Source organism: Mastomys coucha, unplaced genomic scaffold (assembly GCF_008632895.1).
Source record: "Mastomys coucha isolate ucsf_1 unplaced genomic scaffold, UCSF_Mcou_1 pScaffold8, whole genome shotgun sequence".
NCBI classification, from domain to species: domain Eukaryota; kingdom Metazoa; phylum Chordata; class Mammalia; order Rodentia; family Muridae; genus Mastomys; species Mastomys coucha.
The window spans coordinates 72,414,270-72,428,359 of NW_022196914.1; the positions used below are offsets into that span (position 1 = coordinate 72,414,270).

A 14,090-nucleotide genomic window follows, 5' to 3' on the forward strand; every position below is an offset into this window, starting at 1 on the left:
GTGATGTGAGATTGTTGAATGGAAACACAAATTACTCTCTGGGAAGATGGCTCATCTGATGAAGTGCTGCCATGCAGGCGTGAGTACCTGAGTTTGCTCCCCAGAACCCGTGTTTCAAAAAAGGGCCAGGTGTGGTGGGGAGCAGTTTAAATCCAGTGCAGGAGAAGTTGAGGTAGGCAAATTTCTGGGCTCATTGACCAGCCAGCCTAGCCTTCTTGGTGCGCTCCAGGCCAGTGATAGATCTTGTCTTTAAAAAAAAAGTGACAAACAATACTCAAGGGTGTCTTTTACCCCCACACATGTGCACAATATGCGTGTGTCCTGGCACATGTGTGTATGCACCCACATGTGCATACACATGCCTGAGATCTCCCTCAAGGGACAAAACAAAGAGAAACTCACTTCCTTATTTTCACACTATCAGACTTTAAAAGTTCATCCTATATTGGTCTCACCTCCATCCTATGTAGAATTACACCTACATATCTGTTAGGATACAAGGCTCATTTCACAAGAGTTCTGGGCCATTTCTGGGTGGACAGTAGCCTGAAAGATGACACCACTGAATTTAAAAGACTGTTGACTTGTTTAGAGCTTATCAGTCTCATGACAACTTTGAGAAGTCCTGTGGTGAGTGTGGACTTTGTGACTACTCCAGAGACAAGCCAATCAGGTTTAATAACCTTTCAGTGAGCATCATAAAGCCAAGGAAGAGGGAGGGGTGGAGGGGGGAGTGGGAGCACCATCTTCTCTTTACCACCACTACAGAGATAGGTCCAATACTTGTCTCACATTCAAGACCCAGGAAAAATGTTCCTCTGGTTCTCATCTTCTGGATCATCCTCAGAAGAGGACAATTTATGATAGACTAAAATAAGTGCTTATTCCAACCACAGTTGCTCAACCTAAGAGATAGGTGTAACCTCAAACAGGTGACATTTGACGACTTTGTCTTTTGTACCATGTGAATTTTAGTTTCTCTCGAAGGTCAACAGGCAGGATGCAGAGAGCTTGTCTGGATGCTCATTGACCTGAGCCATCCAACTAGTATTCAGCAAGCACAAAATCTATTTCAGTTCAGGCCCTGCTCCCATTCTGCCCTGTCAGCAGGGAAGAAAGGGGACAATTATTTGGTGATAATTACTCTGACAGCAGTAGTCTCTGGCAGCTGCTCGAGAAGAGTGGTAATTGCCTCCTACCACCCCCTAACCTTTTCGAATAGCTCTCTGAAAGCTTGATAAGAGGGACCGAGGATCTATGAACAGCCTCGAAATAACTCTCTGTCCACTTCCATCACTCAGGCGTTAATTAAACACAATTCATACCTCTTCAGAAACTTGAGATGATGCACGTTAAGGAGGTTCGTAAATGAGGGGCAGGGTTGCACAAATGTCACACATCGCTGTACATTGTTCAGCCTTGTTCAGCTCCCCTTATCTGAGTTAGGAGTCTTTCAAATCTGCTGCCCTGGGAGCCTGCTCATTCTTTCTTCCCCAGGGTGGGGTGGGGGAGTGAGGGTGCCGTTGGAGAAGGAGAAGGTTTTTCTTCTGGAGATTTTGAGAGAGGACTTTGGATTGGAAGATATGTCTGAGAATAAGGTCAATAAACTAGACACAGGCGGTGCCTCTGACTGGCCATCCTGCTTGCTAACATCTTCCACCACGTGGTAATGAACGCTGTAGAAAGGGAGAAGGTATTACCGGCCTTCTGAAGAGATTCCTTCCTGTCCTTCCTTCCTTCCTCCTTCCTTCCTCCTTCCTTCCTTCCTTCCTCCCTCCCTCCTTTCCTCCCCCTCCCTCTCCCTCCCCCCCCTTCCTTTCTCTTTTTTGGTGTTTGTTTGGTTTTGGTCTCAGCCACAGCTTTTTGCATTATTTAACTTCCCTTTGCATAGAAGGATTTGAAGGTAGAAAGATGTGCATATGGTTGAACAATATACTTTTTCTGGGTGTTCCCTGAGAGGCAGGAAAAAAATGGGGCAAGCACATATAGTTCAAGGAAGATTGTTGACCATGTAGCTGGTTCCCTTTCATGTTATAAATAAGCATGCCTTCTCATATGCATCACACACACGCTTTGGATACATTAAAATTAAAAAAAAACTGATAAAATGTTCTACTATGGAAACTTTTCTATCCATCTTAAACTGGTCCATTAAATATCCTGAATCATAGATTGTCGGAAGTGTTGAGAAACTCAGAAGGCTTTAGGAGCCCATTTGAATACATCTCATGAAAACCTGAGACCAACATTTCATTGTTCACCCCCTCTTCATGTTTCCCCATCCTTGCCACAAGCCTGCGATTTCACAGGTCATGCTAGTTGTGATTACTGGGCATGTTGTGAAATTCTACTCCATTTCTTCTGGTCTTTGTCTCTACATTTTATGGACATTGCATAACCTGTTTTCATTGCACTCTCCAGCTCTCTCCTGCTATGCTGCTGCTGGGTTAATGAGAATGGCCAAAAAGAAAGAGAAGAGGACCAAGGCGAACTTACCACCCCACAGGCATTGTGAGTCCTGAAACACAATAGTAGGCTCCCTGCAGAGGTCACATGGCTTTATGAGTAGTCTTCAGAAGAATGTTTTGTTCCTGGCTAAAGTTCACCTCTGGGTTGTATCTATCAACTTATGTAAGTAGGAATAGTTCAGGAGTCTATTGCCCTGTGTGACGCTATTCCTGAGAAGATATGAACAATCACCTACTCACTCCAGACAGGGAACTAATGATGGGCTAAAGTAAGGATTCCATCAAGGTCCAGTTTGGTGGGTCAATGAGTTTAGTGGGGTTAGATACAGAATGTGGGATAGGGGTCACTTTCAGGAGCAAGAATGATTCAAAGACAGCTGCATCACCAAAAGCCCACCCCAGCAAGAATGAAAGCTCATGAAAGCACTGCATGACTTGCAGGAAGCTTGGCAGGACAGAAAAATCTCTTTTCTAGGCAGATCAACTGGTCTAAGTCTCTTCAAGGCAGCTTGGCTAGTCTCTCAGCTTCTTTCATGTAACTCAGGTGATCTGAGAGTGTCTCTCAACATTCCTTACTGCTTATATAAGCTAGTGTGGGGTGAGGAGGACTAGTGTATCTAGTTAATTTCAGGGATTTCCTGAGGCTTCTGAGTTGCTTATTTCCAGAATTTTAAGGAGCCTCCTTTAGAATGTAAGGAGTTTCTTTGCAGAATGGAAGGAATGTTTCACCTACCTTTAGAATACTCCAAATCTTAAGAAAGTTTTCCTCCAAGGGGGAACATTTTATTTCAAAGTAAACTACTGCACAACACAGAACAAAGGCACTTTCTTTTTTCCCTTGTGAGCAATGTTACAGACCAGTACTGTTTCTTTCCGCTCACTCCCAGGGATGTGATAGAATGAAACTGTCTGCCCTGACTACCTCAGACCTGGCGCAGTAAAAGCCCTTTTGGCTTCCAGCATTCTAAGCCAGCTCTTCTCAGCAGATAATGACCATATTGATCTCTGGCAGGTCATCTGGTTAGAATGCAGATTCTGGTTTCATTTGTTGGGGTGAGGCACGTGACGTTCCTTCCTAAGTTTCTAGGGACATCAGCCTGACCCATGGGTCACCATGGGTAGTTTTCAGAGTTGTGGCTCTAAGCAGGTGTCCAGCAGTGATATGTACATATCTGGGACTCATATAGAATCTTTTGACAGCTAGTCCTCAGTTCTGGACATAGAAATCACGCACCTTATTTTGAGAATTATTTTACTGGGACTATTAAACAGCGTGTATCCCATCCATAGAAAGTCGCAGTGATAAACTGAAGTACGACTCCATGAAAGTACACTCTGGGGGATCAATAAGTTTCCTGGGGTTAATCATAGAGCATGGGTGAGAAGTGCTTACAGGACATGGATGGCCCAAGGTTGCCACACTGGAAAGTCTTCCCTCAGTATGGATGAGAGCTTGACAGCTGCATAGAAGGAGATCTCCTCAGTACCTTCCCCAAAGTACATAATTCTAGCATTGGTGAGAGAGGCCACATGCAGTTAGAGCAAAACCGCCCATGAAGGCAACAAGCATGGGGCAGGGGGACCTTGACCCCTCCCCACTCACACTTTCTTAGAAGGAACCACAGCAGTTAGCAGAACTGCTCCTAAGGGTCTTTGAAGCAGGCACAGCTGATCTGCTGGAATGGCAGCTGTTTCCCCTGGACACTCACACTCTATAACACACCTTCAAATACTTTGGAAAACCAAGGACAGCTGCCAATTTTTACTTTTTTTTTTTTTGACTATACAAAATGCAGTTATTTATAGAACATAATTTAGGCAAGGTCTTACTGTACGCTTTTATGAGTTGGTGCACTTAAACGTCAGAACGTGCTATCTTTTAACATAAAGAATATTGAGTATGAAGGCCATCAGTCCACAGCGCGGGTTCTCCTATCCAGGAAACACTTCTGGCTTGGATGATCGATAATAATGTTCTCTTGGTGCTGAGAGTGAATTCACCAAAGGTCTGTGGTGATCATCAGTGAGGGTCGCACTGTGTGTGATGGTGTTCAGCTAGTCCTCTTAGCACCTGGTTATCCCTGGCTATGTGGTAATATCACTGTCACTTTTTTTTTTAAAGAGATGGATAAGTCACATGTAATTGTTCTTTTTGTGTCTTCCCAAATTCTGAGTCTATATCCTCATGAGAATCAGTTAGTAGAATTGACTTCTAGCAATTTCATGTTAATAAGAAGGGGTTGATCTACCTTGCCCCCATGGCTTATGCAGAAGCATGTTTTTGCCTGCCTTCCTTCCTTTCTTTCTTCTTCCTTCCTTCCTTCCTTCCTTCCTTCCTTCCTTCCTTCCTTCCTTCCTTCCTCCCTCTTCCCTCCCTCCCTCCCTTCTTCCCTTCCTTCCCTCTCTCCCTCTCTTCTTCCTCTTTTAGTTCCTTTTCAGGAGCAGATAGTTTGGACTGTAGAGAAGGGAGTCACCTACTCTTCCTGTTCACGTCTTCCTAATCTCTCTCATCTGCCACACCTGGCACAGGTGAAGAGAAAGAAGCCTTAGCAAACTACCCAGGAGGCAGAGGAAGAGTTCCTTCATCCCCAGACAGCCTGTAGCCTATAGTAACCCTGGAGTAGAGGGAAGGTGCTTCATTGTGGCTGAAGTGAGGGATGATACAGGCTGTTATTTCTACACCATAAAGGGTGGACACCTTAGGCTATCAGTCTGTAGGAGGGTAAGCCCTGAGCTGTCACTATGCAAGTGGCCTCTGGAGTGGGACTTTAAGGTCCAGAGTCATTGGAAATCTTGTCTTCAGGGAGGCACTGGCTTGATGCTCCTCACACCTGACCTAAGGAGGTCAGGTCTTCGTGTGGCTGGCCTTCATGGCCCCACCATCTGAAGGAAGGAGGCCACTGAAAAGAGAGGCAAAATGAAATGGCAGGGGCGCTAAGGGGCTGAGTGGTAATGCCAAGATCTCGACTGAAGTCTGTCTGGTTATAAATCCTTTGAAATCCAGCTCTGCAAAGCAGGGCACTGTGGGAACTAACAAGGTGGGTAACAGGGCGGCAGACTGGCTCAGATCCTGATACCAAACTTAGATTCCTGTTACAGTTTACATTAAAGTCCCCATTTGATGAACACACAGGCTGGTGGTTGAGAGACTTGTTTTTTCAGAACACTAATTAAGCATCCTTTGGATTTCCTTTTGTACTGTGCAGGACTAGATTTCTAACTGCTACCTGGTCTGTGGGTAGTTAAAATGGTCCCTCCCGGGGGGGGGGGCAAGGAGCCAATGATTGTGTTGGTGGTTCAAGGCCTGGTGATGGGGACCAGAAGATCCCCACAGGATGTTTTAGAGAAGATCTTAGAAGTCGACTCAACTTCCTTGTGGCCAAACCACAAGTTGCTAAGGTCACCTTGAAGTTACAGAATTTTAAAGAGTGTCGGCCCACCCAGTAGAAGAATGCTGAGCTCAGCAAAACTCTATAGGGAGAAACGAAAGCCACTGAAGGGAATTCTGGCACGGGTTGAAGTCCTTCAGTGTTCACATGGAGAACTAGAATATGCAGGTGCAGGTGTGGTTTGCATGGTTACAGTTAAGCCTCCACTGTAAGTAGAGATCAATGTAAAATGTGCTTTTCTGGGTCTCAGGTAGGGCTTAAAATTCTCCATGTCTTAAGCCCCCAGCTAGTAGTGAGCCTGCTGCATCATGGTCCACTGTGGGTAGGGGAGATCTTCATTCTTAGACCTCTCCCCCATCTGTTCCTCTTCCCTAAGCTCCCTGGAGATGCAGTCACTTGCTGATGATTTTATTTAGGGAAGCAGGTCTGATAGGGAGAGGAACTATGCAGAATCTTCTGAGGAGATTGTTTTGTCACTGCATCTTTTGGGGTGCAAAAAAGGTGTGGGAACAATAGCAGAACACTGGGAAGGTTTATGATCAGATAAACTCTGACAATGTTGGATCGAAGGCCTCAGGACTTCACTGCTTTTTATTAGTCTTTAGTTGGCTAGCACATGTGGTGATGCCCCTTTGAGAACTTAAGGACTCATTTTTTGGAAGATTGAGAGGCATAACATTCACTGAGGCTGGATGTTTCATACACTGACATAGGTAGTCCCAGAGGAGAGCGAGTTCTTGGAAGTGTAAATATGAAGTTGCTCTCACACTGCACAGGATCAGACTTATTCTGAGATAAACCGACTTTTAGAAAAGAAGATGTACCCGGAAGTGGTGGCGCATGCCTTTAATCCCAGTACTTGGGAGGTAGAGGCAGGCAGATTTCTGAGTTTGAGGCCAGCCTGGTCTGCAGAGTGAGTTCCAGGACAGCCAGGGCTACACAGAGAAACCCTGTCTCAAAACACCAAAAAGAAAAGAACAGAACAGAACAGAACAGAAAAGAAAAGAAAAGAAAAGAAAAGAGGATATGAGTGGAAAGATGGATTAACTGGAGCTTTGTATATGTAGAGATGTTGGCGGCAGAGGAGTCATGTAAATGGATGAAAAAATATCAAAAGAATGGAGATGTTTGAGATCAACAGGGCAGGGAGTAAGGCGGGAGCCACTTAGAAAGTGCTGACATGTGGGAAGCAGTTTGTCACAGGGCTCAGTCACGAGGCTGAAAGGGTAGGGTGAGAAGAAACTGAAGAAGTCAGAGCTGTGTAACTCCCATGAGATGGATGTCCACCAGCTGAGCCTTTCTCTTTGGGAGTCAGACCTGGTTCCCTCCGGCGTGTTTTCAGCTGAGTTGTTGGGTGCACGAGCCGGGATTGTACCTACTAGATGTTCCTCTTCTAAACTCTGAAGCGGAGCAAAAGCAGACACTGGGCAGACAAGCAGGACATCAGTGGTGTTCAGTTTAGTTTCCAGGGCAACCGGGACTCCAGTCCCATGGCAAGCACCCAGTGTCCAGTGCTGACTGTGCACATTTGCTGGCAGCTGGGTTGGTGCCCAGGAGAGATGGCTGCAGCATCTTCTCTGGGCCCAGCTCTGCTCTGATTTGAGGCTTTGTTTCTGATGGAGTCTCTAATCCTGGCTCCGTAGCATCCTGGAATCTCCAAACTACAAATGCTTTTTTATATCTTCCTTTTCTAAAAAAAAAAAAAAAAAAAAAAAAAAAAAAAAAAAAAAAAAAGTGAAGGTTTCTGTTCCTTGTAGTTTAGAGAATAAATGAGATCCCTTATGGCCCAGCTTCAGAAAGCCACAAAGAATGGTTTTCAACCTGAATTAAAACTTCAGGCTGGGCTATGAGGCTCATGCAGGGAAGTCTGTATGGTCAGGGAACTGAGAGCCCTGGTGTGTTGGTTTAGGTGATAAGAGAAATAAAAAAAATTGTATCATGAAGTGAGCCCCCAGAAAGCACCAGCTAGCTGCTGCTGTCTGTGTGTCTCTTACGATTGTCTTGTGATGGAAAGTAATATGCTGCATAACTGATATTTCAGTCAGTGACACACCATGTACCATGGAAGGTATGTCCTAGGCTACTCCAGCTAGATTGAACCCAGGGACTCCTGTGAGCTAGGCAAGCATTCTATCACCCAGCTGGACTTGAATAAGTAAGTATGCTCTATAAGGCACCCACAATGCCAAAACTACTGGTGCACTTCTCAGAGTTCATCCTAGCCAATAAGCAATGCCTGGTTGTGTGGTGGTTAGTTTTATTTTTCTGTCAGGGAAAACTGAGATATAGGAAATGAGCAATTGCCCAAATTATAAACACCAGAACCTCAATTCTAAGCAAGAGCCGACTGCAGTTCTCTATGGAACACCTTTTATGTGTCACAAGTGACCACTGCCTCTGTGGAGGTTACGATGTGATGTCAGAAGTACATATTACAGAATGTGAAAGAGCTATGAGGTGGGGCCATGCGTGAGGGGGAACTGCCAAGGCCCTCTGTGTGCAGAGGGGGATGCTTTTTCTTCTGGGGGGGGGGTGTCTGTTAAGCTAAGGTTCCAGAGCTGGGCAGGAGAGGCCAGGTTGGCTAGGGAAGGGAAGAGAGCTACCCTGGTTGGGAGAACCAAGCACGGGACCACACACTCAGTGCTCAGTTTGCCTCCTCAGAATCCTGTCAGTGTGGCATTTTGTCATTGGCCATCTGCTCTATTAAATACAAATGAAACATCATTCAAGGACAGAACGTAGGGTTCGAACATCATGGTGAAAACAGCCAACCAGCCAGCTTGTGCTTAGAGACAGGTGGTCCTGGAGTCACCCATCTCCTTATGGCCAGCCTTTCCCGGTCTTAGGAAATAAGCTCCCTCCTGGAGGTTTCTGGATGTAGACTGGAGAAAGAGTGCCAAGGACTGTTGGGCTTGTCTCCAGCTGTGATGACAGGTGTGGACCACCAGGCAGTGAGGGCAGAGAAGGCAACCCAGCACATGTGAAGTGAAGCTCGTTGCTCATATTTGCATGAGCTTACCTCTCAGTCAATCCAGGCTCTGGGACCCTGTCCTCCTTCTTCTTCCTCTATCTCTTTGGGGTCTGCCCACACACAAGGAAAAAGCATCAGAGTGATGTTGGAAATTTTATTCCTATTTTGTAATATATATATATATAATATATAATATAATATATATGTAATATATATGTAATATATGTAATAATATATGTAATATAATATATATGTAATATATATAATATATATAATATATATGTAATAAATATATATATACACACACGCATACATATATTACAAAATCAAAACCAAGGTAAAAATACAAGTATAAGATATTATTGGATGCTTTGGTGTTTGGGTTTTGCTTTCTTCAGCCCTCCCAGAAAAGATTTCATTTAACCAGATTGGCCCCAGACTCAACTGTGTAGCCAAGGACAACCTTGAATTTCTAGCTCTCCTGTTTCTACTTCCTGATTCCAGGTATTTTAGGCAAACACCATCATGCCCGGTTTATATGGTGCTAGGGGTTGAACCCAGGGCCTTGTGCATGCTGGGCAATCTTTCTACTAAGCGGAGTACATCCCTTCCCCCACAAAGGACATTTTATAAAGCAAACCTTTTTGAAACGTCAATTCAATCCCACGAGACTGTGAAGGGCAAGCTTTAGCATCTCTCTGAGTTTTCCTTGACCGTGCCAAAAAGAAGTGAGCCTCACTGCCTGTACCTCTAACAACCTGCGTGCCATCATTGCTGGGGGTGGGGGGAAGGGGGTGCAGAACACATTGTCTCTGCAAAGTCAACACTCATGCTCAAGCCTCCCATCTCACTGTCGACCAGTGAGTCTCAATCTTCCTGACGTGACCCTTGAATACTCTCATGTTGCAGTGACCCCCAACTACAAAATTATTTTATTGCTACCTTATATTTTATTGCTTCCTTATAACTGTAATCTGGCAACTGATGAATTTTAGTATAAATAGCTGATATGTAGAATATCTAGTATGTGACCCCCCCCCCAAAGGGGTCGGGACCTACAGGTTGAGAATTGCTGCGGTGTATGCATGGCCGAGGAACCACACATACACCTACGGCACAGGAGTGTCGGGTGTGTTTGTGCAAAGCAGGTACTTTCTGAACATGTCCAGAAACTGCGACACCTGAACATCATTTTTTTTATTGCTAGGAGAAGACCAAATTGACAGGACATGGTGACTATTAGGTACTGAACTGTGTCTCTCTTCCTCAAAATGCCTGGTTAATGACTCAAAACCCCGCACCTCTGAGTAGGACTATATTTGGACAAAGGGCCTTTAAAGAGGTAATGAGCATTGGATGAGGTCCTAGGGAGGCCCCCTAGTCTAACGTAAGTAGTGGTCTTTTCAGACAAGGATGTGGCTGGGATGTGTCTCAGTGGGTAGAGTGTTTATCTAACATGCACAAAGCCCTGGTGTTGATCCTCAGAACAGCATAAAGTGGGTGCATGCCTGTAATCCTGGTACTCTGGGGATGGAGGCAGGGGGATCGCAAGCTCAAGGTCCTCCTTGTCTACTAGTGGATTTGAGGCCAGCTGAGAATAAATGAGACAGTCTCAAAAAAAAAAAAAAGTTATGCCGTACATAGAGCAAGACCATGTGACTACAAGGGATGAAGGAAGAGTCATTTACAGACCAAGGACGGGCGCCTCAGAAGCCAACCTTGCCCAGTCTTTAATCTGGGAGTTCCTGCTTCCAGCATCTGGGGAAAAGAAGTCTGCTATTAGCTATCCTGATTATGGTATGGGTTGTGACAGCCTAGTGGATTAACAGTCCACTGAGGTCACATACTGATTAGAATAACTAAGGAGAGCGCAGAGCCCTGTAGGGAAGCCGCAGTTAAACTGGGTAATGTGGACTAGAACATTTAGGTTCACACACTAGTCCAGTTTACTGAGAGATTCGAGACAGGATGCTTAACCCCTGTGAGGCTTAATTTTCTCATTAGGGACACATGGAAAATGCTGTATATAACTTGGCAGGTTTGCAGAGAGAACAAATGAGACACCACAGGTTCAGATTCACCCTTCTCCCTTTCTGAAGATCACCTCCCATCCCCTAACCCCACCTCACCCCCACCCCTCACCCAAAGGTCCTAACAGAACAGAGGGAAGGAAGGCAGTCCAATTCCCTACCTAGGGCCTCAGGTCTTCCTGTTGTATTTTTAAAGAGGAAATATAAGCCATCAATTTTGTTGTTGCTTGTTTTTGTTTTCTTTGCTTTTCCACAGAGTAAAAGCCACGAGGTCATCGAACTCCATTTGTGAGTTAACAGACAAAGCAAGATGTACATTTCCCAGTTGCTGTCAAAACAATCAGTTGTCATAAATTACCACAACCAATTGTCTTCCTGAGGTTGGCCCTTTGCCAAGGGGAATGAGAAACCAATATCCTTAGGATACTCATCACACAGAAACGATAGAAATGGTAAGGGCAGTAGCCACACCCTGGTATGCTTGATTGTAATCTCTGGGTCACTTGTGATCACTCCTTGAGCTGCCCCACTTAAGCTGTTTGTGGTAAAGCCGCTTGCCCGGTGTAAAGCACACCCCGTAGTAGTAGATCTTACAATGCCTGTAATAAGGCATCTTGGGGGTGCTAGGGTTCAGAGACCCAGGGTGACCAGTGCAGCTAAGCTGGCCAGGGCCTGAGCCCTTTCTGCTCAGTGAGAGAATGGTTAGGCTCTGAGTTTCGGGAGGATGGAAAAGAGAAGAGACCAAGATGCTGCCAATGGTTAGTAGGGCTGTGGTGTGAAGGGGCTTTCTGTAGCAGCTGTTGTTTCTGTTTCCGTGGCAACCAGCAGAGAAATAGACGCACCCAGTGCAGGTGCACGAGAGTTGAACGCAGGCGGGTTTCCTCCAAACAGCCCCGGCGAGTCAGAGTTGGTGACCTCGGGCTCCTCCCAGGATACAAGCTGAAAGTTTCAATGTGTGCACACGGATGTGTAGAAACTCTGAATTCCAGGGGCTTTGATTACAGGAGCTGTGACAGTGCCCCAGGGGTGCCTTCCCTGTTGGCTCAGCTAAGCGGAGCCCAGCTTGGAGAGACCTCCAGGGTCTGTGGCCTGGCTTTGTTCAACCTTCCAGCCCCTGATAGCACATCTCTAAGTCCACTGTTGCTGGGCCAGACCTGGGACTCCCAACTCCCTTCACAGCTCTGATGAGAAGCAGGCCATCAACAGTGACTATCTCGGTGCTCCTCATCTTGGTGCTTGTCCTTACCAAGCAACTCTGCTAAGCAAATACCTAGGCTCTCCCTCTGCAAGAGCCCTGCCTCTGGCAGACACAGGTTCAGAACTCAATCCCCAACCCTGTGACTTTCTTACATGCCTTTTTCTCACTGCTCCTGCAGCCAAGACATAACATATCCAGCAAGCCTCACCCCAGGGACCTTGCATGTGCCTATTTCTCTGCCTGGGTTGTTTTTCCTCTGTGTCTGAGACCTTTTGTCTCCTCGGTGATCAGTCCCATTGGTGAGGATTTTCCTGACTGGATGTGAGAAATGTCATTCTCATTCCCCATCTCCAGTACTTTCTAGCACCCTGACTAATTTTTCTTAATGTCTTACATGATGATAATGATGATTATGATGATGATATACAAACACACATGCACATACACATACACAACCATATCAAACTATTAGTTCCGGAAGCCAGGGAATTTGGTTTCCTCTTGAAGCCCCAGTATCTAAAACTGCTTGTCCTATAATAATGAGCACTAAACAGATGTAAGTTGAATACATGACTGACTGAACAAAATGGGAGAAAAGATGTATGCACATATCTGCATTAAGGGGATATTTTCATATATTCAGTCATTTTTACACCTGGCTATCTCTTTGAGCACTTTTGTTTTGGTCTGTTTCTGGCACGAGCCATTTCTGCTGTGCTTCTATCCAGCCACATCCCTGCAGCATGGGAATACCTGACTTGGTCCTGTCCATTGGAGATGATAGAACTCTCTTGGGGCATTGACTTGGGTACAAGGGTTGGTATGGGGGAGTCTGTGGAAGCTTTTTCTGAGGGAGCCTGTCATTGACATCTTGCCCTTCCTGAAAGCTGTGTTTATATTTACTGAGTGTGGGTGATGGAGGCAGGGTGTTGTAGAAACAACAGCTCTGGAGATGGGAGAATGGACAGGAAGCAATCAGAATCATGATCTGTGGGTCTGGTGTTCCTAGCTGCCCACTGAGAGGCAAGTGAGAGGCACCCTGGGAAGGGAAGCATTTTCAGGCACGACACACTCACGTGGCCTGGCAACTTCCTGCCAGATGATAGTTGTCTCCGGTGACACTCTATTTTTCTTTAAAACACACTGTAGAGACAAGAGTTGCTTTTGACGAATGTGAGAAAACTATGCATTGGAGGAACATGAGAAGGCTGCCAGCAGCCAGAAAGATGCAGTGTGAACTTGCCTCAGAGAACCCCCATGAGTCGGCTGGCCACACAGGCCCAATGTGGACCCCCCTTCCTCCCTCAGAACACCTGACAGGACCCAGTGTCTCTGTGAAATGTGAAGAAGAAGCTCCTACGCAATTAGGATGAGGCCGCTAAAAGGAAAGAAAAGGTTTGCACAGCTAACACAACACAGGGTGTGCCAAAACCATCCTGCCCTAATTCTCCTGTCAGCAGAGTCACTTTCCTGAAGAGCCAGTGACTCGTGACTCTTTTGCTCCATGCCACATCCCCTCCACTGTGCACCCCCACCCTACTCAGGACCTCTGCCCACAGCACTTGTTTTCTGTATTTCTCTGGAAGGGTATTCCCCAGGGCTTGGTATCTCAGAAATTCTGTTCAGAGCACAATGATCTGTACTCTGGGATGTTCACAAGTGTCATATGGCTGATCTCGCTCAGTGCAACACACAGCAGCTGCTGGCCCTTAAAGGAGGAGGCAGCCATGGATTCTGAGAATCTCCATGTCTGAAGCTGATTTAAGATCGAGGATGAAACAAGCCCCATCTGCACCCCAGAGATTGTTCGATGTCTGTACCCCAGATGTCTGTACCATAGAGATTGTTCAACATCCTTCCTAGGACAGGAAGAGCAGGTGACTGGGACACCGAACACTTGGCAAGCTGGTCGCCTCCCTGCTCTGGCATGCTTTGCCGGGGTTTTCATGAACAGAGAATGACCTTTGCAAAAACACAGTGACCTTTGCAGAGATGGCCAAACCCTGGCAACCCTTAGCAAGCTCAGTTCAAAAG

The 14,090-nt window shown here is 45.9% G+C and overlaps 1 long non-coding RNA gene across 1 annotated transcript; it reads left to right on the plus strand.

Moving 5' to 3' along the window:
- Nucleotides 1-5,979: 5,979 nt before the first annotated feature.
- LOC116083491 lies at nucleotides 5,980-13,376 on the plus strand. The gene is made up of 3 exons (XR_004115745.1): nucleotides 5,980-6,065; nucleotides 11,115-11,310; nucleotides 13,206-13,376. It is a non-coding gene; the product is annotated as an uncharacterized LOC116083491 (long non-coding RNA).
- Nucleotides 13,377-14,090: the final 714 nt, after the last annotated feature.